This window comes from Topomyia yanbarensis, chromosome 3 (genome assembly GCF_030247195.1).
Source record: "Topomyia yanbarensis strain Yona2022 chromosome 3, ASM3024719v1, whole genome shotgun sequence".
Classification (NCBI taxonomy): domain Eukaryota; kingdom Metazoa; phylum Arthropoda; class Insecta; order Diptera; family Culicidae; genus Topomyia; species Topomyia yanbarensis.
In genome coordinates, this window is record NC_080672.1 from 112,409,004 (window position 1) to 112,417,809 (window position 8,806).

Sequence of the window (8,806 nt, forward strand, 5' to 3'; positions counted from 1 at the left end):
TGACTGTTAGTGACCTAGAACTACAAATCCAAGCAGTTGTGGTCACATATTGGAAAAATTTTCGCCTTTTGGAAAAAATTTACATCCATCGCCGAATACGTTGAAATCGGGATTTACTGTGTGTTCGTACTCATCACCCTGTAATTCTGAAACCGGATGTCGGCTCAATTAGAAATTCAATAGCAGCGATGTAACTTTTCAATTCAAAATTCAATTGGAACGTAGTAACTTTCATTTGAGACCAAGTTTGGAAAAATCGGTAAATAATTAGCTGAGAAATAGGTATGACATTAACTTAGAGACTTGGAAAGTTCCCCGGGGGCATCAAGAACCGTCATAGGTGGCCAATGCGGTCAAAGCGACTTCGATGGGTCTTTAGTGATCTAGACACGCAAATCCAAGTAATGTTGCACATATTTTAATATGTATTGCATCATTTGGACATTATGATGGTACCAGTTTATAAGGGAATTTGCTGTGTGATCGTACTCTTCAACCCGTAACTCTGGAACCGGAAGTCGGATCAATTAAAAAAAATCAATAGCAACCGATAGGAAGGTTGTACCTTTCATTTGAGACTAAGTATTTGCAAATCAATCCAGCCATCTCTGAGAAAAATCGGTGAGATTGTTTGACACATGCATACATACATACATACATACACACACATATACACGCACACATTTTTACTCTTCGTCGAAGCAGGAAAGATCCACCGTCGGGGACTATTCCGAGTAGTCCGTAGCGAATCGCCGGCTTGAATCGTCGGGGCACCAGTGAACCGGTCGCAATCCTCCACCCGGAATCGCTGAACTGACCTCGGCATTCTGCCGGACTGCATCGAAAGAAGAATAACGCGTCCGTCAACGGTTGCGGGAGACATTCTTTCGTCGAGGAACTCTCCGCCGAGGTAGGCTAGCTCCACCGTCGGGGACTACGCCGAGTAGCACCGAACACAACAAACCAACAGTATAGGGTCGTCGGGGCACCAGTGTACCGGAAGCCACCCTTCAACCGGAATCGCTCGATCGACCACGGCATCCAACTGGTCAACGTAGGGAGGAGGGCATGTAGAATATCATGCCGTGCAGGACTGTTATGGCGGTTATGAGACCAGCGAAGTCTTGCGCGAACAGCTAGACCTGGAATCATGTGAAGTGCATTAGCAATTAGGAATCCGGGGGATCAGGCAAATGTCGGACTGCTTGGAGGAGTTTAGAGGAGTAGTGTTCAGAATTATCTTCTCTGTTCAAAGTCCCTCGCTCTAACACACGATGGAAGAAATCAGTAGTATGGTCGAACGTTTACTGGGTCGGCATAAAAGCTTTACCACCAAGTAAAAAAACACACTTTTACCGATCTCGAACAACTGAGTCGAATGGTATAAGAGATTCGGCTCTGCGGGCCGCGGTTAGAAAGTCGAAATTCCGACCGATTGCATAACCTTTCTATATAAGAAAGGCAAAACAATATCCAGTTGTGCACCACAATTAATAATGTACTAACTATTATTTGTGATACACAACTACAATAAATCAATCGAAGACATCCTAGACTTCATAAACTTTTGCTTGGAAGCAGGCCCGACGAGAGGGGGGTCAGGGGGGGCAACTACCCTGGGGCCCGGGTCTATTTTGGGGGCCCGCATTTTTAACTGAATTAAATTTATTTTAATTTAATTGATGAAGTTTATTGTTTCTGTCGACACTGCAAATATATTACAATCAACTACTTCAACTTTAGCGGCATTAATTGGGTTCGCAATAATACATCATTTATGTACCCAGACTCATCACACTCATCAACTAACACGTGTATCACTCAGCTACTCGACGGTTACAGCACCGCGGGGCTAGTTCAACTATGTGACGTCACTAATGACAACAACTGTATTTTGGATCTTTGCTTTGGAAGCCAGGAGCTCTCCGATCACTTTGCCGTTTGTTGTGCTCCAGCTCCTCTCGTTAAACTATGCCAACACCACCCTGCTCTTCATTGTTTTCTCCGAAAATGTGTACCTTGTACATTCGAAGATACCACTGAGAAGATGACATATGCCTATCGCAAGACAGATTTTCGAGGAATGCACCTTTTCTTGTCTCGTATCAATTGGAATGAAATCTTGCCACAATCTGATTCAAACGCAGCGGCTAAAATTGTTTCGAACGTACTGATTTATGCTATCGACCAGTTTACACCTAAAAAACTCAATCATGGCTGTGAATATCCTCCATGGTCGAATCGTAAACTAAAAAAGTTTAAATTGGCCAAAAGGTCAGCTCTAAAAAAGTTTTCGAAATACCGATATGCTAAAGAATCAGAATCTTCTTAAATCATTGTTACAAGAGACTTAATAAGTCTCTCTTCAATTCCTACCTTCATCGTATTCAGAGCCACCTTCGTAACAATCCAAAAAAGTTTTGGAATTACGTTAATGAACAGAGGCGTGAGTCAGGTTTACCCACTTCTATGTCGCTGGGTGATTTAGAAGCGACTTCATTGCCGGACATCTGTGAGTTATTTCGCCAACAATTCAGCTGTGTTTTTACCAATGATACTCTTAATAATCAACAAGTCTCCGCAGCAGCCGACAACATTCCCCGTAGGACTAGCATTGGACCTAATTTCACGATATCTTCTGATATTGTACAAAAAGCTTGCATAAAACTCAAGTGTTCTAACACTCCTGGACCTGACGGAATCCCATCATCTATCATTAAAAAATGCTCGTCGTCGCTTTGCCTACCTCTGTCCGTCGTTTTCAATATATCGTTAAGTTCCGGAGTGTTTCCTACCATCTGGAAATCATCTTACGTTTTTCCGGTTTATAAAAAAGGATCCAAAAGCGAAGTTACCAATCACCGAGGAATCGCATCTTTATGTGCACTATCGAAATTATTGGAGCTCATCGTTCTCGAGTTTTTGACACATTGTTGTTCTAGATACATATCAGAAACTCAACACGGTTTCATTCCCAGGCGATCTACTTGCACTAATTTAGTAGCCTACACCTCATTTATCGCTCGCTCGCTACAGGATCGATTGCAGGCTGATGCAATATGCACCGATCTGTCGGCCGCCTTCAATAAAATCAACCAATGGCTTCGATCTTACTTGTCAGGCCGTAAAATGTCTGTTAAAATCGGGAATCATTTATCCTCATCCTTCGACGTAACGTCCGGCGTACCTCAAGGCAGCCATATCGGTCCTTATATTTTCCTTCTATACATAAACGATCTGGATTCATTGATTAAGTGCTTCAAGGTGTCTTATGCCGATGATTATAAGTTATTCCATATAGTTAAAAGTTACTCTGATGCTTTGTTTTTGCAATCTCAGTTAGACATTTTCGCTAATTGGTGCATGACTAACAGGATGGTTTTGAATGCCTCGAAGTGTTCTGTGATTACGTTTGCACGAAAACGCTCCATCGTAACATTCGACTACACTATCTTGCAAAACAAATTAAAAAGAGAAACTACAGTGAAAGATTTAGTGGTTCTTGTGGATTCAAAGCTTACATTTAAGGATCACATTGCTTTTATCTCGTCTAAGGCTTCGCGTAATCTAGGAGTTATTTTTAGGGTTACTAAGCATTTCACTAACGTACAGTGCTTGAAAACGTTGTACTGCTCGCTCGTTCGTTCCACACTGGAATACGCCGCCGTTGTTTGGGCTCCTTTCTAGAAGAACAGCATTCAACGCATCGAGAGTATTGAGCGTAAATTTGTGCGTTTTGCGCTGCGCCACCTGCCTTGGAGCGATCCCTACAATCTGCCCAGATACGAAGATCGTTGCAACCTCATTGGTCTTGAAACACTGTCTTTGCGCCGCAATGTGACCAAAGCGTCTTTTGTCTCTGATCTGTTATTGTCTCGCATTGACTGCCCTGATTTACTCCGTCTTCTCAACATTGATATTCGCCTCCGAAACCTTCGTTCCTACTCTTTTGTCCGTCTTCCAGTGTCTCGTACTAATTATGGCAAAAATGAACCCGTCAGTAGCATGTGTAGAGTGTTCAATCAATGTTACAATGTCTTTGACTTCAATTTGTCTCGCACTTCTTTAAAAAAATTGTTTTCGCGCACCCTTTCCCAAACCTGATAGTGTTAGCCAATTATTTATGTTAATGTTAATACTTTACCTATGTAAGATAGAGTTTAAGAAGTGTTTATTTTAAGCAGTATTTAGTGTTAGTCATTGTATCATTTGGTTTGTTTGTTAAATGTTGATACCTAAAAGATAGAGGTTTTGTGCCTACGGGAGAAGGAGCTTTTGAAAATCCACTCCCGCGGGTTTTTCCCTCTCAATAATAATAACTACGTTCCAATCGTTCCGGTTTTCTGAAGTACGTGAACCTAACCCAATTAGATTCATTCAACAGTGCAATAGAACCATTCTGGTTTCATTTATCGCAAGTGTTTGTCAAAGTGTACAGTATGAAGTTGTTTACAATTTATCATATACTTAGCTAATGTTACTAATAAAAGTTGGATATTTTCGGAATGGGGTTGACGAGTAGATGACGAAAATCAATGAATGAAGCCACTTTGAAAACCAAGATGGCGAATTCCAGTTAAGACATCTCTATAACCTAAAATATTGACATTTTCGAAAAAAGATAATCATAGAATAGATATAGGTATATTGATTTGTGATGCGGATGATATGATTATAGAAACCTTCTCTGAACCAGAAGACGCTATATTGGCCTACAAAAGGGCATCGCTCATCTACTCGGCAAACCCGCTTAAAAATACCCTCATAGTTTATACAGATATTGTTTGAAATAGCTCCAAGGTACCATTTCTATCATCTACTCATTAAGCCCGTTTCAAAAATTCCCAAATTGTTAGGGTTATCGAGATTATTGTTCAATCTGAAGTCTCCATTCTGGATTTCAAAAAGGTGCCAAATATCCATTTTCATCATGTACTTGTTAAGCCCGTTCCGGAAATACCCATATTGTTAGGGTTATCGATAATGTTGCTCAACCAACGAATTTTGATAAGAATGTGAAGCGAATTTTTTACGATCTAAATCCCAAAAAACGAACTAATTCAATTTACGAACCCTTGGCTTGGTCCGTAAATAGAGGTTCCAGTGTACACATTTGATGCAGAAAAATGTGGGAATTGAACTAGATACTTATTCTACCTATTAGTATTCACCAAAAGTTGAAACTCTTTCTCTCACAACTCTCTGTCTCAGTCTTTCTAACAGCAGACTTCGCTGTTGGATCCCATTCATCGCATTCGGAATGTTTTCTCTCTGAATGTTGGCGCAAATGTAACAACTGATTCCAAAACCGATTTTGCCATGTTCAGAAACCAATAAAGAAAATTCGTTCAGGTCATAGTGACAACTGCAATAGCTGCATCCAGTGCCTCAAAATCATCAACATGTACCAACAATAAGAAACAAGGCAGCATCGGTGGTGCGAAATTTTACATTCAGTTGCCTATTTCTGATGAATTTGCTGAATTCAATATTCAGTTTCAATGCTTCCCTCATTCATTCACTTCCAAACTGACTGAAATTTTATGCAGAATCGAATGGTTGAGTGCAGAGGAAATATAAATTCATTCACAAACCAAAGCATTCATTTGTTATTATGTGGACAGTTTGAAGGCAGAAGTTCTTTTACATTTTCGAGCATAACTGAACTGCATAATCTATATCTGGTGCACTTTTGCTTGATGATCTCAGAGCGGACGGACGAGGAAAACAAACAAACCTTCGATTCATCGCGGCGGGCATAAATAGAATTTTATTTCTCTTTCAAGCTCACGAAGGGTGGTCAATTTTTCTAAGCTCGGATTCTGAGCAGCATTAACGATGGTAGCATTAACGTGCGTCAAGGGAGCATGAACGATGGCGATATGGACTGTATGGCAATGTCGCAAAAAAGGTTTCCAATTGCAATGGCAAATCGGACGCAAGTCATTCTAATGGCCAGCCACAAACAAATATTCCTTTATTATTTTTATTTTTTCATCTATTACTTATTTAAAATACTGACGACTCTGGTAAGCTAACGCATTGAATCGTATCAAATAAACAATTTTCATAAAAAATAATTTAATTGAAACGGTTGCATTTGTATAGTTCCTCTAATCGATGTTGAAATAAGAAGTCATATATGGTACGGCCCGTCAGTACTTCGAACCCCGGGGCCCGGCGCGGCTCTCGACGGCCCTGCTTGGAAGATGTCATCACATAACTCAATTCAAATCAATCAGACATTGGCGGTCATTCTGAACCATTTCTTATAACTAGATATTCTGCTTGGTATCCATAGACTTGTGGTAAGGGCAATCTATAGATAACCTAGACTGGGTGGAACAGAAGATAAGTTACTGCTGGTCCGGTAAACCATATTCCGAAATGCTCGAATTTAATGCAGATATGATTCTATGTCGGAAGAAAAGGTTACTAATGGGGTTTTTCATTGAAAAAGCCCGGGGCAGTGGATTGCACTGGTGTTGCATTTTCTAGCAGTAGAGCAAGCCACTAGACGCGTTTCATTCCCACTTTTGCTAGAAAGTGCAAAACCAGTGCAATCTACTGCCCCGATATAAGAATCAGAACAAAATTCCGAAAATGGGTTGGATACAGTGTAGAACCGGTTTAAAATCCTAATGAAAAATCTCAGCCTTTGATACTACAAAATCATATTTAGAGAATGTAGGTAAATGATCTATTTTGAATCCATCTGTAACCGGCACCGGTGCCTATATCATAGTGTCTTTGCGTTGAGCTTTACTGTCCATAAAACCATAAGAGTCCCATATGAATTTTTTGTTGAAAATGAGTTATCTGTTGGATTGTATTCTGTATCACCACTGAATCACAATGAACAAATAAGATTACCAGGTTTGTTTAGAAAATATCGAAAAAATACCAAACCATGGTTGTCCCATCCATTTGGCTCAAAGAAAATGTAAATCTTGAACAACGTTTTTCTCGGATTGTTGTTTTTCACTATGGAAATCTTATGCTTTTACGTTTGATTGATTCTTTCACGATGTCTATGATCTGTTACACGGTAGTGGGACATAGCTCACCGAAGTGTATGTTCACAGGTTGACATACATATACATATCTAATTGCTATATCAAATAGTACCTTTTATGCGAAGTATTGTACTTATACGCTATCAGTAAAAAAATCGTATGGCTTTTTTCAAACAAAGTTGGCGAATCTACGTAGCATAACTTACAAATCACTGATACTTAGGTAGAGCAGAATAGCTTTTATATACACATATACTAACCATGATCGCAAATCACTCTCATAAAGATAAGAATTCCATAGAAAATGGGACAAATGTGCGATCGTTGGCAGTATAATTCACTATGGGTCATCGGTATAGTGTCACCGCCACATAGCATTGCTGGGACATTGAAGATCTAATGGTTATATGAATAGTCAGTCTTCGCCGTGCTTAGTTCCTCTAAATATTTATAATATCTATTGATTGGTTATGCTCAGGACGGCAATGCTTACTGAAAAACGTTTTATATTATTTATTGGCTAGCGAGTGTACATTAGAAACTATTGTGGTTGATTTTCAAAAAGCTTAGCTTAGTTTAGCTTGGGTAGACCGCGCGCGTCGTTTGCTCCCATTCCCTGCCAGCATACGACCACAAATCCCACCGTGGTCACTAAAGCCGCTTCCATCCGAAACAAATCTGAGTCAGGCTCCAACCCCAACCGCTGTCAAAATGTAGGAACTGACATCGCGGGAAGGTGAGGGATAGGAGTTCTGTATCAGAAGAAAATGGTGGCATAGTGTGGCATCATATTGCACAATAATACAGCTTTGCCAACCTATTCTGGTTGATTTCCAAAAAGTGAAATAAATTATGAACATGTTTTTTTTATCAATGTCCGCAATATCACACCAACTCACAACTCTTTGACGATGCTGGAATTTCTCATAATGTGTGATTTATATGATAGATTTGGAAAATTTGGGTAGATCACTTGCATATGAAATTAGCTCACTGACTCACACGATTTTCTTCCGGATTCCTAAAGGGGATTTTTAGCCAGTCGAAATATGCTATCATGTTAGTATAATGTTTTACAACGTCACATTTGATCTCTTTCAATTAGTTTTGTTCATGTTTAGGACGTTGTCTTCAAAAATTTCATCAATTGTACATAAATATCAAAACCATATTCTAGCTTAGAAAAAAAACTAATGTTATTTATGAAAAGCACAGCACAATTCAGTAATTATGTTGAAATTAATGTTACAATCAACTAAGTACCGATATTTGAATGGAAAACAAATATTTGTTATTCATTGTTCGCAACATCGTAGTCAAGATGTAATCCCTGAAATGCTGCAACTTGTGAAACTAACGCAAACGCCTACTAACGTTTATTATTTGTGTTTTCCATCTACTGCCGGTTCATGTATACGCATACAAACAAGCATCCGCGGAGTTTACGATTTGATATGCAATCGATGGAAAATATGGAATTTCCCAATGAAAATCTTAAACTTTTCGTGAAAACTGAATATACATTAGATGTAAATATTACGTAGAATGCTCCAGTATATTTTTTGAATCAATTAGAGCGTATGCACAATGCATAGATAGGTTATGAATAAAATTAGGAAAATCGTAAAATTTTCATCGAAAAGTCGGAAAATTCCATCAAACTAAAGTTCCAATGTGTGCTTGAGAGAAATAGAAACACACTGAAATACTAAAAATAGTATGTCATCGCTTTATTTTCGAAGATATTAGCGTGGAAATGCAAAAAAGGCAAAAGTTTTTCCGGTCTAAGG